This window comes from Cyprinus carpio, chromosome A11 (genome assembly GCF_018340385.1).
Source record: "Cyprinus carpio isolate SPL01 chromosome A11, ASM1834038v1, whole genome shotgun sequence".
NCBI classification, from domain to species: domain Eukaryota; kingdom Metazoa; phylum Chordata; class Actinopteri; order Cypriniformes; family Cyprinidae; genus Cyprinus; species Cyprinus carpio.
The window spans coordinates 5,988,230-6,005,941 of record NC_056582.1 but is presented as its reverse complement, the minus strand read 5'-3'; positions in this window follow the sequence as shown (position 1 = coordinate 6,005,941).

Sequence of the window (17,712 nt, the reverse complement as noted above, 5' to 3'; positions counted from 1 at the left end):
AGGTGTTAATTAATGAATATAAAGTTTGAATAAAGTAGAAAGTAGGGAGAACATTTAAAAAATGAAGTTTTGAACAATCTCGTATGTATTAAATCGTTTATAAGTAAATATATAAATGTTTTCAAAAAATCACTTGAGCATGAAGGCTACAAAAGGTTCATCTTAAATTAAATAGAGGTGAGGTGAAATCTTTGTCTCTGATTTTTTTTTTTTCTTTTGTAATTGCATTATTTTAAAATGCCTCTGGAGTAATTAAACACAACACAATTTATTCCTGAGGATCTGGGGAGCAGATAAGATCAATTTTAAGTCAGACACAATGTTCATGTAAAACAGACAGAGCATGGTGAATCGTCATGCATGGAGACAATGTAAAACCAAGCATGAATAAAATATATCGATACATACATATATATACTATAATTACTTTGTTTAAGTGGATTCATATGGAAAGGTCCATGATGTCTCATATTGTAAATATTTAAAAAAAGTTAAATAAAAAAAAAAAAAAAAAAAAAAAAAAAAAACTTCAAATGCCGCATTAAATGTTATATAGAGGGTGCCAGTGTTGCTTTTGCATGTGCCTCAACAAATGGGTAGCTGCACCCCTGAGAGCAAGTAATGGTTGAACATTAGCATTCAAGATGCATTTCATCCAGTTAGCTTCTGGATGGAAATGTTTTTATACTGAGTTGTGCATCATGATATTATTCATGGCTGTCAAACTTTTTCCAGAGGCAACCCATCCCAAAATATGTTTATTCTCTTTGCTCCTGCACACACAGCACACACACAGCAGAAAGGACATCACTCAGAGAAAATGTTTCTGAAATCCATTACAGTGAAGTTTTTTTGTTTTTTTTTTACTCACTGATTTGATGAGAGACAGGAGACAGGACTTGAGCCTTAACTTTGCATGTTACCTGACTGACTGTACCTCATGAGTTAAAAGGGGGGCTAACACTGAGGCGGGGGAGTGAAAAATTAACCACCGGGGAAGGGAAAAAGAGAGAAATTACTCTGGAGATGGAAATGAAAATGCATGACTTGCGATAATTGCTGTGAAAGAATGTGACAGCTGGACTCTCCTTTTCAATCTGAGGATGTGACATGGTCGAAACATACTTCTTTTCTAATGGACCACTTCGGTGGCAGCCATCATCATCCGACCCCATGTTAAACAGATTACAGCCCCTAGCTATGTGCTTTTGATGCAACACCGAATAAATGTGCTGAAATTACGAGACAGATAAATGATAATGACTTGCAGATATAAATGGCGTATGCATAAGGAACCAGACTGCTTGACGTCAAGGCGGAGAAAATCATTGCTCTTCCTCATCTTGGACAATCTTACCTATCTTGGAGACAGAGTGAATTTGTCATGTTCTTGCTATCAGCACATGCAGGACTGGATTGATACTAACATTATAAAGGGGGTTTTCAAATTGAACTCCTGCCAATGCTGCCAAAATAAAGCTTACTGTGGTGTCAGAGGATTTTGTTCACAGCTCCTCCAGCGAGTGACAGAGTATGAAGACATATTGAGCTGTCTCTTCAAAATTTGTATATAATGAGGCTGAAGTTAGGATCTGAATGTGACGCTGGGCCCACATACAGTACTGTATCACTGTAGATCAGCATTGGGTGTGATGCATTACATGAGAAGTCTGTTATGTGAGTATAGCCAACTATTTTGCAAAGCTCCCTTTTTCATGTCCCATATCATAGTATTTTAGATCTCTCTCTCTCTATCTCTCTCTCTCTCTCTCTTTCTGTGTGTTCGCACATTTGCGAGAACAGTGGAGTTGGTTGGCGTGAGTGAGAGCATTCTTGAGTAAGTTTCTTTTTTCTACTTGCTATTTTTCTATATTTTTAGTTGGATTAAAAGTTTTTGTTTGTGAGTGAGGTTTGTGGGGCGTTGGCTGACCTTTGGTCGGCGTGCTCCGAGCGATGGAGACAAACGCGGGAGATTGTCTGGAGATGACTGTTAGGCATGGTTGTAAATGCATGCCAGACGCCTCGGTCTCGGTGGAGGATTGTTTATTAGCTGTGAGTTCTATGATCGGTGGCACAAACATTAGGTCTGCATCATGCATGAATAAGGCTATAGTGCTGTTTCTCGGTGAAATTCAGTTGGTGGATACTTTGATTGAGAGTGCTTTAACAAATAAGGACACATTTGTGCTTGTTCTACCTCTCTCAAGTCCAATGAAAAAAGTTGTTCTTTTAAATGTACCGCCGTTTGTAAGAAGTAAAAAATTAGAAAAATTCAGAGATGATGAAATGTTTTGTATGCAGAGAGTTTGGGCATGTTCAGCAGTCTTGTCCAAATAAAAATGGAGTGAACGTTAATTTCATGGCTGCCGCTGTTAATGAACAGACTAACAGCCAGGCAAGTAGTGAGTTAAATAGGGGTACAGCTGCTGTATCATTGGAGGTGTCAGCTGTTGAAGGTGCCACACCATGTACCACGCATGAGGTGAGTGTGGTCTCAGAAAACTCAATAGATGCTTCTGTGGAAGAAGATAAGGTGACTGTTGTAAGTGGTAGTGAGAATATGGTCTCACAATCAGTAACGGGCCTCTGTGAAGTGCAGGTAGATACTGATCACGATTCACATAGCAAGAAAAAGCAGATGCAGCTTACTAAGGTAACGGTAAATGCTGAAGAGAAAAGTAGTAGCAAAAGTGTAGAAGATGAAAGCTCTCAGGAATTTAGTACATATTTGCAAACTGAGGATTCTGATAATGATAATGAAGACATTGAGAGCATTTTAGATGAGAACAATGAGACTGGTTCAAGTGTGCAGACGCAGCTTACTGTTGAGGCTAGTAGGTCTAAAAATTTTTCACTTAAACAAATTAACGACTTCCTGGATTGAACCATAGGACTTCATAAGCCCAAGATCGAGAATGTTTTCCCAGATTTAGGTCTGATTTTGGCATCTGATACAGTAACAATAAGAAAAGCGTCTTTTGAGGAACTTGATAAGCCGAAACGATATTGTCTTAAGAAGTCAATGGTGGGACATCAGTAAAGTTAAAGTCAAACTTTTTTTTGTCAGATGTATTCTACACATAATAAAAATATTCTTGAAAACAAAATGAGACAACTTGAACAAGATATCTTGCAGCTGACCATTGAAGAGGATGATGGAAGTACTGTTGAAGTTTTGGAAACAAGAAAAATTATTCTCCAGAATCTCTTGGAAGAGAAAGCCCAAGAGACTTTGATTCGTGCAGCAAGGTTTACGTCTTTTAACTGCATGGATTCTCCAACAATTTATTTTTATTATTTTTTTTTTTTTTTCATTTCAATTTAGAGAAGAAAGTTGCAGATAGAAAAACTTTAAGTCATCTGAAACTTCTGGAAGGAGGTGAAACAACTGATGAACATAAATTTTTTGTTCATGCATTGCATTTTTATGAAAATCTTTATAGAGCAGAACCATGTGATGGAGAAATAACAGAAACACTTCTTCAGGATCTGCCTCATTTGACAGAAAGTGATAATGAATGAATGAACGACATGAATGAATTGACTGCTGCAATCAAAGATCTGTCTTCAGGCTCTGGGTTTAAATGGCTTAACTGCAGAATTTTATTAACAGTTTTGGCCAGTCTTTGGAGAAGAATTGTTCTCAGTTTTTTTTTAGAGTGCTTTGATATTGGCACTTTACCATTGAGTCTACAGAGGGCAGTTATCACCTTGATACCCAAGAAAGGCGATCTTGCGGACACAAGAAACTGGCGACCAGTGTCTCTGTTTGGTGTTGATTATAAGATACTATCCAAAGCATTAACTAATAGATTAAAACTTCATATATCAACAATAATTCACGCAAATCAGTTGTACTGTATTCCAAAACGTACAACATTTGATCATTTGTTTCTGATTCGTGATTTGATTTCATTTGCCAGATAAAATAATTTTAATGTGGGTTTTTTATCTTTGGATCAGGAAAAAGCTTCCTTTTCAAATGCTTTGAAACTTTTGGATTTGGTTCTTCATTTATTTCTTATGTGAAATTGTTGTATATTGATATTTATAGTATTTTGAAAATTAGTGGTTCACTCACAATACGTTTTCAAGCTGGCAGAGGCATACAACAAGGAAGTAGTATGTCAGGCATTTTATATGCCATTGCCATTTAACCTTTGCTAACTGCTCTGAGGCGTCAACTTTGTGGAATTTCAGTAGGATTTTCTACTTCAGAGTAGGCCTCCATGAAAAGGTGGCTGGGTGCTTACATCCAAAACCAAAACTTCCTAAACTATATTACAGAGGAAGGGTTCTTGTTGTAAACAATCTAGCAGCATCAATGCTATGACATCCTTTCACTGTTATTGACCCCCTAAAAAAAAGATCTACTGCAAAGACTGCAGAAGGTTTTTATTATTATTTATATATATATATATATATATATATATATATAATTATATATAATGGGATGGGTTTCAATGGCTTGCTTCTGGGTTGTTATATTTGCCAGTAAATCTCGGTGGGACCTCGTCCTGTGGGGAAGTGGTGGCCTAATGGTTAGAGAGTCAGACTTGCAATCCAAGGGTTGTGAGTTTGAGTCTCGGGCCGGCAGGAATTGTAGGTGGGGGGAGTGAATGTACAGCACTCTCTCCACCCTCAATACCACGACTTAGGTGCCCTTGAGCAAGGCACTGAACCCCTAACTGCTCCCCGGGCGCCGCAGCATAAATGGCTGCCCACTGCTCCGGGTGTGTGTTCACGGTGTGTGTGTGTTCACTGCTGTGTGTGTGCACTTTGGATGGGTTAAAAGCAGAGCACGAATTCCGAGTATGGGTTACCATACTTGGCTGTATGTCACGTCACTTTCACTTCACTTTAAATGAAGGAGGACAAAAACTGAATGAACTGTCAGCAAAAGTCAGAGCCATGAGACTAAAATCTACACAGAGACTTCTTTTTTGTACAGAATTTATTCCTTGGGTGTCATTTGGGCTAGCTGTATTAAGATCCTTTTGTGGTGTTGAGCTTGATAAACAACTGTTTTTGATGTCATTTTTTAAATATTTTTTATGTATCGGTTTTAAAATCTTGGAATGCTTAGGGTGTATAGGTCTAAAAATTCTCTCTATGGTTTGAATGAACCATTGTTTCTTAATTCATTTCTAGGAAATGTCTGTATATCCAATAGTATAGTTAAGTTATGTATGATGAAAGGTTTCAATAAAATGGGACACTTGATTAACTTAGACTTAAAAGAGAGGAGATCAGCGCAAGAGATTACCAGGCAGGTTGAATTGAGGTCTGTGAGGGTGGTAGTGCAGTTGATTTTAGGCTTGAAAGCTGCTCTCCCTCCTCCTCTTTTTCAGTTTTTTTTTTTTATTTTTCTTTAGAGAGTGGGCCTATACAGTTACCTTTTCCTAAGTTAAGTGCGTCACCTGAAATCTGCCCTGAAATCAGTCTGGTTGGAAAGCTGTTAAATTTTGAGAGATTAAAGGGGCTAAATTTTCAAACAGTGGGGAAAAAAATATATTTTTTTAAGATCTTCATGAAAGATGTCATACAAAATCCAGAGAAAAACTTGCAGTTACAGATTGTATTTTTCCTTCTTGGATTTTTTTTTATTATTAAACGTTCAGGTGATTTACAATGGAGAATATTGCATTGTGTGCTAGCCACAAATGTTTTTGTTTCCAAATTTAACTTGAATGTGTTGCCCTTTTTCATTTCTGTAATAGTCATGAAACAGTTTTTCATGTTTTCATTGAATGTTCAAGGTTGGTGCCACTTTTTGCATTGCATGGAAGGATTATTGGAGGACTGGGTTTTGAATTTACAAAATACTTTATATTTATGGCTTTAGGTATTCTACACTAAACAAGGAATGATGTACTGTAGCCAATTTTATAATTGGGCAAGCAAAATTAGCTTTACTTCTCTATCTTTATTTCTTTCTTTCTTACTTTTTGTTTTTGTTTAGTTTGTTGGGTTTCTTTGTTTAACGTTGGTGGTTTTCTAAAAAGTAGAGAAGTGAGTGTTGTGTTTATCCGGGAGGTCCGCTCCCCCGTGTTGGGAGCATGGCTGCCCCAGGCAGTTGGAGTTTTAATTCATTGACAAGGCTTCATGGTGTGAAAATAGATTCAACCACTTGTGTAGAAGATTGTGGATTAGCCTTGAGGGAAGAAATTGGACATGACAATATCTTGTCAGCATCCCGTATGAATGGCGCTGTTGTTGTATTTGCGAAAACAGTTAATTTAGCAAAGCAGTTAGTGCATAACAGGATTGTGATTAAAGGTATTTTTACACCAGTGCTTCCTTTGTCCACACCTTCCAAAAAAGTGACATTGCCAAATGTACCGCATTTTATCCCTAACAAAGTGTTGACCAATATGTGTGTTATGGTAAAATTGTTTCACCTGTAAAGATGATTCCGATTAGTACTGGGTCACCCCTCCTGAAGCATGTTGTGTTTTTTAGGCGCTATGTTTATATGATTTTGCAGGAGCATTTTGATGAACTGGATCTGTCCTTGAATTTTCCACATGAGGATTTCTATGTTATTGTCGCTACAACAAACAATATAAAGTGTTTTAATTGCGGTGGAATTGGACATTTGATTCCCAAATAGAGTGGATAGGTTGTGCCCAAATAGAGTGGATAGGTTGAATGAGGCACCTTTACCGGTTGTGAATAATGAGAATAGTGCAAACGCTGAAGAAGTTCAGAACGTTGCGGTACCAATCACTGATGGTGAGGTACCTGGGCCAAGTTCAGTGCAGACAGTGACTACATTGTTCGGGAAAACAGCAGAGATAGAGCCGTCAGATCAATCTGTGGAAGAGGACATAATTGTAACCATGGTTGAAGTGAATGAGGTGGAGAACAGATTAGATATTACAGACGCTGTGGGTGAGTGTTCTGTTCATCGTGAAAGTGTGACGTTATCTGAATTGGACAATTGTACTTTTAAAACGTTGCAGAAATGAAGGTTAGAGCAACGTCCTTCAGATGAGCAAGCAAAAAAAGGATTTAATTTGTGATTTAAGTCAAACTGACACAGAAAGTGAAAGTGATTTCTCAGAGTGCAGCGTAATTGTAATGAGGGAGAGGCAGAGGCTGTGTTAGAATCCATTTGCTGAAGTTTAATGAGCAAACAGTTCAACAATCCAAAATGTGGGGCAGAAATCAGAGTCGTGGTCACAGGCCAAGAAGTCAAAATCACAGTAATCAGTCCAACCAGCAAACAAGTACGAGGGAAATCCAAAAGGCAAAATCCAGAAAAACAGGCGATAAATAATACACACAGCAATCAAAACAAGACAATGGAAATGCTCATTAAGAGATCCCTCAGCCCTCACCCGAGGAGCGCCTCCTGGCGCTCGATGAGGACGTCCCCGTGGTTGTGGTGCTGGACGATCAGGTCTGGCTCGATGGAAGTCTTCGGTAAGTAATGGATCCAGTATGTCAGGGGTGGCTACCCATGATCTTTCCTCGGGTCCTTAGCCCTTCCAGTTTACCAGATATTGGAGCTGACCCCCTCAACGTCTTGAGTCCAGCAACTCGTTCACCTTGTATGCTGGTGATCCATCTATATCTAGCGGTGGTGGTGGCTCTTGGTTCTCAGCATTGGGGTCAGCATCCAGGTGGACCGGTTTGAGGAGCGAGACATGGAAGGAGGGAGAAATCCGGTAATTAGTTGGAAGCTCAACCTGGTACATAACATCATTAATCGGTTTGATTATTTGAAATGGGCCAACATACCTGGAACCGCAGCTTGAGGTCCCTCGTAGAAAGCCAGACCCGTTGTCCTGGTTAGTAGGGAGGGTGTGGACGACGTCGTCTGTTGGCCTGGAACTCTTGTGTTCTGACGGCTCTCTGTAGACGGACATAGGCACTGTCCCACACCCTCTCACTGTGTCTGAATCCAGTCATCGACTGCAGGTACAGATTAGGGTTCACCTGACCACAGGAACAAGGGGGGTTGGTATCCCAACATGCATTGGAAAGGGGTCATGCCAGTGGAGGAATGAGTTAGGGAGTTTTGAGCATACTCAGCCCATGGAAGGAATTCTGCCCACCAGTTCTGTTCACGACTATAATAAGTTCTGAGATACCTGCCCATCTCCTGGTTCAACCTTTCCACTTGGCCTAGCTTACATTGATGTCTAATTGCTTGCAGAAGGCCTTCCAAACCTGAGAGGTAAATTGGATTCCTCTGACAGAAACAATATCCTCAGGCAAAACATAGACTCTGAAAACATGGTGGAATAGGGCTTGGGCTGTTTCCATGGCTGTGGGGAGATCATTGAGAGGGATCAAATGACAGGCTTTAGAGAAGCAATCAATAATTACTAGTATGGTGGTAAAACCATTGGAGAGTGGCAGGTCTGTGACAAATTCTATGCACAAGTGAGACCAAGGACGTTGAGGAATTGGTAATGGTTGGAGGAGACCAGAGGGTAGTTCCTTGGGAGTCTTGGATTGAGCATACATTTGGCAGGTCTTGACATAGGTTACCAGAAAGAGTTCTGCAATAGGTGGAGAGTGCGAGAAATTCCAGGATGTCCTGAGTTCAGAGAGGTGTGAACCCATTGCATGACTCGGAGACGTAAACCTTGAGGCACAAAATGTTTGTTTGGGGGACTGTTTGCTGGTGGTGGTTCCTGCTGATGGGCTCGATGGATCTCTTCCATAATGTCCCAGGTTACTGGAGCAATGATAACAGATGGTGGAAGAATAGATTCAGGTGTGACATTGTCTGGTGAAGGATCATGATGTCTGGATAGAGCGTCAGCCTTACTGTTCTTGCTGCCAGGTCTGTAGGTGACGGTAACCTGGAAACGGGTGAAGAATAAAGACCAACGGGCTTGACGTGGAATCAGGCATTTGGCACTCTTGATGTATTCCAGGTTTTTATGATCTGTGATGACTTGGAATGGATTGACTGCTCCCTCAAGCCAATGCCTCCACTCTTCTATGGCTGCCTTCATGGATAGAAGTTCTCTGTTGCCTACATCATAGTTGCGCTCAGCAGAAGTCAGTTTTCTTGAGAAAAATGCGCAAGGGTAGAGTTTTCCTGGTTGACCATGATGCTGGGAAAGAACTGCTCCAATCCCGCAATCAGATGCATCAACTTCTACCACAAAGGAAAGGTAAGGATCAGGATGCTTGAGAATTGGGGCTGTGGTAAAACTGTTCTTGAGTTTGGTGAAAGCTTGGGTAGCTTCTTCAGTCCATTTGAATTTTTATGGTTCGCCTTTTAGCAGTGACGTTAGGGGGGATGCAATCAGACTGTAGTTACGAATGAAGTGTCTGTAGAAGTTTGCAAAGCCAAGAAATCTCTGAAGTTCTTTTACTGTAGTGAGTTGAGGCCAGTCTGTGACTGCTCTGACCTTGAAGTCATCCATCTCGACACCTTGATGACTGATGTTGTACCCAAGAAAGGACGCATTTCTCTGCCTTGACATAAAGCTGGTTATCCAGCAGGCGGGAGAGTACGGTCTTGACATGTTGGATGTGTTCAGTTTCAGACTTGGAGTAAATTAAGATGTCATCAATGTATGCCACTACAAAGTGTTTCAGCAGATCTCTAAAAATTTCATTGATAAAAGACTGGAAGACTGCTGGAGAATTAGCATGTCCATATGGCATGACCAAGTACTCATAGTGCCCCCTAGTGGGGAGGAAGGCAGTCTTCCATTCATCACCTTCACAAATCCTGATCAGGTTGTATGCGCTTCTGAGGTCGAGCTTTGTATAGATCCTGGCCTCATGTAGTTGTTCCAGTGCTGAAGGAACCAGTGGAATTCACCACAGTAGTAGCACAGTTTGAGTTGATGTCGTCGAGTTCTCTCCTCTTTAGATTAGATTAGATTAGATTCAACTTTATTGTCACTGCACATGTAAGGTACAAGGCAACGAAATGCAGTTAGCATCTAACCAGAAGTGCAATAAGCAGTAAGTACAGAATATACAAGGTCTACAATATGTACAATAACTATACAGATAAGTATTATGGACAAAATTTACAGATTTTAAATACTATCAGCATGATATACAGATAGGTGTACTATGAACATATTATACAGATGAAATATGTGAAGTGTATGTACACTATAGGCAGAACTATGAACATATGAACAATTTTAAACTATTGCAATGGAAAGTAAAGTGCATAGAAAATATTTCAGTGTGCAAATGGGTTATTCAGTGTTCCTGGATGAACAGACAGTAGTGCAAGTAATAGCAAGTTTGCTGTTTTTGCTTGTTGTAAATAAATAAATGAATAAATCAGTCAGATGTAGTGATGAAGTGGGGGAGGAGTCTGTGTGTATGGTGTGGGGGGTGTCAGAGGTCAGAGTTCAGCAAGGAGACAGCTGTAGGGGAAAAAAAGCTGTTCCTGGATCTGCTGGTCCTTGTCCGGAGGCTCCTGAAGCGCCTCCCGGAGGGCAGGAGGTTAAACAGTCCATGGTCAGGGTGAGAGGAGTCCTTAAGAATGCTGCGAGCTCGAAGTACACAGCGTTTCCTCTGGATGTCCTCAATAGCAGGAAGTGGTGTCCCTGTGATGCGTTGGGCAGTTTTCACCACCCTCTGCAGTGCTTTGCGGTCAGCCACCGTGCAGTTCCCATACCAGACTGTGATGCAGTTGGTCAGGATGCTCTCGATCGCACACCGGTAAAAGTTCACCACTATGGCTGAAGACAGCTGGTTCTTCTTCAGTGTTCTGAGGAAGAATAGGCGTTGGTGAGCTTTCTTGACCAGGCTGGAGGTGTTTGTGGTCCAAGGACAGGTCCTCCGTGATGGTGGTTCCCAGGAACTTGAAGCTGGAGACACGTTCAACAACCAACCCGTTAATGTGGATGGGGTCATGCGTGCTTCCTTTCTTCTTCCTGAAGTCGACAATGAGCTCCTTTGTTTTACTGGTGTTAAGGAGCAGGTTATTGTCAGCGCACCATGTGGCCAGGTGCTGAACCTCTTCCCTGTAGGCAGTCTCATCGTTGTCACTGATGAGGCCAATCACCGCGGTGTCGTCTGCAAACTTAATGATGGAGTTGGATCCATGCACAGGCTTGCAGTCGTGGGTGTAGAGGGAGTAGAGGAATGGGCTCAGCACACAGCCCTGTGGTACGCCGGTGTTAAGTGTGATGGTGGTGGAGTGGGTGTGGGCCTGACCGAACATGCTGAGGCCTGTTGGTCAGAAAGTCCATGATCCAGTTGCAGAGGGAGGTGTTAATGTCCAGGTCTCCAAGTTTTGTGGTCAGCTTGGAGGGAATGACGGTGTTAAATGCTGAACTGAAGTCAACAAACAACATCCGTACATATGTGTTGTTATTGTCCAGGTGTGTGAGTGCAGAGTGCAGCACTGTGCATACTGCATCCTCTGTGCTCCTGTTTCTGCGGTAGGCAGAAACAGGTAAGTCTTGAGAAATCCAGTTGCATGGGCTCCTGGCTAGGCATTGACATGGTTAGAGGAACATGGCAGAGCTGGTGTGTAGTATGAGCCTGTGATGATTGGACAGTGTTCCTTTTGGGAGCATTCCTCATGAGGTTATCGATCTTAATATCAAGAGTTATATATTCAGTAAATGAACAGTTCTCATCCTTGCAAGCCAGTTCAGTCTGTAGATCGATGTTCAAGCTTTGTTGGAACACAGCCTTTAAAGAGATGGCATGCCAGCCACTTTGAGCAGCAAGCGTTCTAAACTCGATAACATAATCTAACATAAACACCTCTCGTAACTATTTGACAAAGTAATCATATGAGGTACGCAACAAAGGGTCTGTCTCCCAGACTGCTGAAGCCCAATCGATCGCTTTACCAGAAAGCAGTGACATCAAAAAAGCACATTTCTTTTCACCTGAGTAAAACTGTTCTTCCAGGCTAGCAAAAGAAAATCTCCACTTGAAGAATAAAGCTCCGGCATTGCTCAGCTGAACCATAAAATTTTTCAGGCATAGCAAGTCTTACCGTCTGTGGTGTAGGAGAAAGAAGCGATCGAATGTATTGAGTCAGATGCTCGTTTGCAAACTGAAGCTTGTTGAGCTGTTCTTGGTAACCCTTGAGCATTTCACTTTGATAAGAGAAAGCTGCTTGAAGCTGGGAAACTTCCTCTGGATTCAATGATGGCGAAGTATTCTGTAATGAGGGTGAGGCAGAGGCTGTGTTAGAATCCATTTGCAGAAGTTGCCAGGTTAGATAGATTTTATGAATACAGACACCAACTTAATTTATTTAAAGAGTGTTCTATTATTCCTGTTGGGTTTTTCCGATCATAGTTTAGTTAAGTGTTCTGTAGTTATGGGTTTTTCTAAGCCAAAGAGTGTTTATTAGCACTTGAATACTAATTTGTTATGTGATCGTTTATTTCAAGATTCTTCTAAGGAGTTTTGGGTTGGTTTTAGATCTAGAAAATCATCCTTTCAATCTGTACAACAGTGGTGGGACTTTGCAAAGATACAAATTAGGCAACTGTGACAGCAGCACACTTTTAATGTAACAAGGGATAGAAAAAGTACAATTGAATCATTAGAAAAATAATTAAAGGAGATGCAGGAATGTAGAGATACCTCAGGAGATTCAATTTTTATAAAGCGCTTTCAGGAGAAAAAAAAAATCTTTCAATAATTTATTGGATTTGGCTGCACAAGGAGATTTGGTCAGATCAAGGTTTCAAAATATTGAATTGATGGATGCACCTTGTATTTTTTTGGGGCAAAAGAGGGCAAAAGAGGTTCATGCCTTCTGAGACTGGGGTATTGTTATTGGACCCCTTTGAAGTAAGAAATAGAGCAATTGTTTTTTATCGAAAACTATACGAAAGTGAGCTATTCTAGATGTGTTAGATGTGAATGTCTTTTTTTAAAATTTGCCTCAAGTACCTTCTGTATAATTCTGTATTAAGTAATGCTGTTACTTTAGAAGAATTACAAAAGACACTTCAAAATATGGAATGTAATAAAGTGCCTGGTATTGATGGCCTGCCGTTTGATTTTTATAAGACATTTTGGGCGGAAGTGAGCTTGGATTTGTTACAAGTACTCAATGAAAGTTTGGTGAATGGACAGTTACCTTTAAGTTGCAGAAGGGCAGGTGTTACATTATTGCCCAAGAAAGGTGATTTAAATTATATTAAAAATTGGAGGCCTGTTAGCTTGTTGTGTACTGATTATAAGTTACTTTCCAAGGTTCTGGCAGGTTGAGTGAAGTCCTTAGTCATATTATTCACTCTGATCAAATGTAATGTGTTCCAGGAAGGAGAATATTTGATAATATCTCCTTCATCAGAGATATTTTAGATGTTGGTAAATATTTTAAGTTGAATTTTGGCCTAGTGTCTATTGATCAAGAAAAAGCCTTCGACAGGGTGGAGTACACATATTTGTGGAACACATTAACAGCCTTTGGATTTAATAATGATCTTGTGTCCCTGCTAAAAGTCTTGTATAATTGAAGTTGAAAGTGTTTTAAAAATTAATGGGGATTTATGTGCCCCTTTTAAGGTCTTCAGAGGTATCAGGCAAGGCTGCGTCTTATCTGCCATGTTGTATACTTTGACCATAGAGCCACTCTTAATTAGAATAAGAGTAAAACTATGTGGACTATCTATTCCGAATTGTACAAATGCATTTAAACTGTCTGCATATGCTGCTGATGTTGTTGTTTTAATTAATGGGCAAAGAGATGTGAATATGTTGTTGGAAATTTTGAACAATTTTAAAGAGATTTCTGCCACAAAAGTAAATTGGTCCAAGAATGAAGAAGTATTGGTTGGAAACTGGCTCAATGTAGACCCAAGACTATTCAGAAGGGTTATCCTGGACTAAAGAAGGTTTTAAGTATTTCGTTTTGGGGGAATTAAATGTTTATACAGAACAATTTTGTAGCAATTATTGAAAGGGTCAAAGGTCGCCTTGTTAAATGGAAGTTTTTGCTCCCTAAAATGTCATACAAGGGATGAATATTGATCATCCACAACCTAATTGGATCTGCTCTTTGGCATTCATTAATTTGTGTGGATCCTCCACGAGATCTACGGCCAAGACTGCAATCAATTTTAATAGACTTCTTTTGGGACAAGATGCATTGGGTACCTAAATCTGTTTTGTACCTACCCAAAGAGAAAGGAGGACATGGTCTAATGCATGTGCAGAGCAGAATAGCGGCCTTCAGGATTCATTTTATTCAAAGGCTGCTGACTGGTCCAGTAGACTGAAGTTGGAAGTTTGCTGCCTGCACCATTTTGCGAGGATTCGGAGGTCTGGACTCTGAGAGATCTTTATTTTGGTTAGATCCGCAAAAGATGGACTTGTCTAAATTATCCATTTTCTATCGGAATTTATTCAAGATTTGGTCTCTGTTTAAAGTGCAGAGACATCACACTATAACTTCTCTATACTGGTTGCTCTAGGAACCTCTGATTTATGGATCATGCATGGACTTATCAAATGAGGGGATTTTTTCTTCTGTCAATGATATACTTTCTTGACCTTTGAGAATGTTGATGCTGTCACCAGTTGTCTGGGGGTAAAGTCAAAACGCGTAATGGCCAAATTGCTTGAAAAGTGGAAGTCAGCTCTTATACCCGAAGAAGTTAAATTATTGGGTGAATATACTGAAGGGTTAATTGCCCCAAATTGTAATGATTCTTTTCCAGATTTATATTTGTTAACTGATTTTAAAGTTTTTACAAAACAGTCTCTTGTTTTTAATGGGGCCTAATTCTGTATCTGGGAAAACTGTTTATAAGAGATGTGTGAATACACTTAATAAGATTTTTTTGCATAATAGAGTTGATACTACTCAGCGCACTGTTCTCCATTTAGGAGAGAATGTTAAACCAGAATGGAGAGCTTTGTATAAATCACCTTTGTCAAAGAAAGTAGGAGACCTACAATGGAGAATCCTTCATGGCGCTATAGCTGTGAATGCTCTTGTTTCAATTATAAACCCAGGTAGTAGTGATGAATGTCCTTTTTATTTCCAGAGGTAGACTGTACATCATACTTTTTTGTTTTGCAGTAGGATTGATTCACTGTTTCAAGTTTTAACTGGTTTATTCAATCGTTTTGATGAGACTTTTTCACTGAAAGTGTTTATTTGTGGTTTTAAATACATTTAGAAACACAGATTCCGTTGCCAGTTATTACATTTTCTTCTAGGTCAGGCAAAAATGGCAATTTATGATGCCAGGAAAATAAAGATTGAACAAGATTTAAGTAGTAAAATATAAATTGTCTTTGTGAAATCTAGAATTTTGATTGATTTCCAGTATTATAAGGCTATGGGAGATCTTATGCAGATTTGGTGTTATAAAAGGGCTCTGTGTGAAGTTATTGATGAGCATTTAGAGTGCAATTTTTTTTAAATCGTTGTGTGCTGTTAATTTGTTTTGGTTTTTGTATTTTGAGTTTTGAATGTAGGGGTTGATTATGTAATGTGTTTTGAATTGTAATAAAGATGTTGAAATTCAAATTCTCTCTCTCTCTCTCTTTCTCTTGTTGTGCGCATGTGCGAATGGTGAGGGCGAGTGGGGTGCGTGTGAGCGTTTCTGTGCCCGCTGGGGCTTCTTTTTTCAAACGTTCTTTTTCTAGGTTATATGAGTTTATTGATCTTTGTCTAAACTTTGTGTGTTGTGGCTGGGTGATACAAGGCTTGTTAAAATTTAGGGCGTTATACGCAGGTGTTTTTCAAACACCATGGCGGCCCATATAGGTGGTGATTTAGATTCCCTCACGCGTCGGCACGGAGTTAAAGTAGTGTCGGCGGCAGGCAGTATAGAGGAATGCAGCTTAGCTGTTGGTAATGTGGTTGGACATAAATGTATTCTGGCTGCATCAAAAATGAACAATGCAATTGTAATATTTTTGAGTACGGTAGAAAAGGCGAATGAGGTATTGGAAAAAGGAATCGAATTGTGGGGTACGTTTGTACCTGTACTTCCCCTTTCCACACCAGCTAAAATGGTTACGTTGTCAAATGTTCCTCCTTATATTAAAGATGAAGTGCAAGCAAGACAGCTTTCACACTTTGGCAAACTTGTTTCACCTGTTAAAAAGATTGCAATCGGTAGTAAATCTGAGTTATTGAAACACGTTGTTTCTTTCAGGAGGTTTACATACATGATTTTAAATAACGGGAACGAACTTGATCTGAATTAGAAATTCAGAATAGATGATTTCGTCTATACAGTCTTTGTATTGACTGACACTATGAGGTGTTTTGGATGTGGAAAGATGGGTCATCAGATTCATGCTTGTCCGGACAATAGTGCAAATGTCAGTGAACCCGGTTCTTCGGGTGCGCAGCGTAAAACTGGTAATTCTGATTATGTTGATGAATCAAATCCAACTGATGTTGGTTTAAATGAAGGGTCTGCAGTTGAAATAAGAAAAGAAAAAACTGTTACTGAAGAACATGGATTTGAGCAGGTAGAACCTGAAAACATGAGTCTGTGAATGAAAATAGTGAAAAGTTGGAATCAGTCTGATTCTTGATGTTAATTCTGCTTCAGAAAATACAAACAGGGAGGATGGTGGTTTGTTGATGGAAGTAGATCAAATTATTTTTAAAACCCCTCTGAAAAGGAATAAGAAAAAGGAATGCACTGCAAATAAACAAACAAGGAAAACAAGAGAACAGGCCAGTAAAAATGTTGAAAGTGAGAGTGATTCTTCTGATTCAAGTGCTTCATTTTGTTCTCAGACTGATTGGCCATGTCATGTTATGTTGCAGCACTGAAAATATTAAGACATTTCTGAAAGTGAAAAAAAATCTAAGAGGTGTACAAATTGTTGATTATTTTTCCAATCTTAAAAGATTTGTTGAAGTTACTAAAAGGTCAATGACTCAATGAATAATAGCGACAATGGAGATTAATTCAATGACGAGAGCCTGTCTCTTACTCAATTTTCTATGGCTAATCTTATCCTTTACTATGGGTGAAATCCACATTACTTCTTTAAATGTGAATGGAGCCAGAGATATGAGGAAAAGATTGGAAATATATGAGTTAGTGAGACAAAAAAATGGATGTTTTATTGCTGCAAGAAACCCATAGTGATGATAAGAATGCTGTTGTCAGGGATCTGGCAAGCCCGGTTTCAACCAATCCACAATGCTCACAGTCCCCTGAGTACTAACCAGTCACACCTGCCCCGCATCAAGGATCCAATCAAGGCACTATAAAACACTCACCAATACATCAGTTCTCCGTCAAGCCTCCAACAGGAACAGTCTCCTCACACTTGCCTTCTGAGTTCCTGACACTTCACTGTTATCCAGACGTAACATATACTTACCCTTGTGTTACACTAACCTGTGTCCTTGTTCTGCTCCCCTCAGGACCATGGATCACTGAATTGTTACCTGTGATTCGACGGTCTCTGTAGTCTCCTGTGTATATCCTGAGCTGGTACTGTCTTCGGCATCTGTGAAGGAAGAGAACATACGTGAGCGATCTGTGACTGTGGCTTTGACACTCCTGAATCAAATGTGCTCACCTGTCTACTATCCCGTCCCCTGTGTTTATCATACTGCCCACACTTGAAGACACAAAGCACTCACCGAGCACTTGAAGACGAAGTATTCACCGAGCACTTGTATATACAAATAAAAACACTGTTCTGAATTCACCTATCTCTGTCTCCTGAGTATATCCTGACAGAAGGCTTGACCAACACCGCAAGGATGAATTCAGCGCAGCCGGAGGACGCGCTTCCGCTAATCCC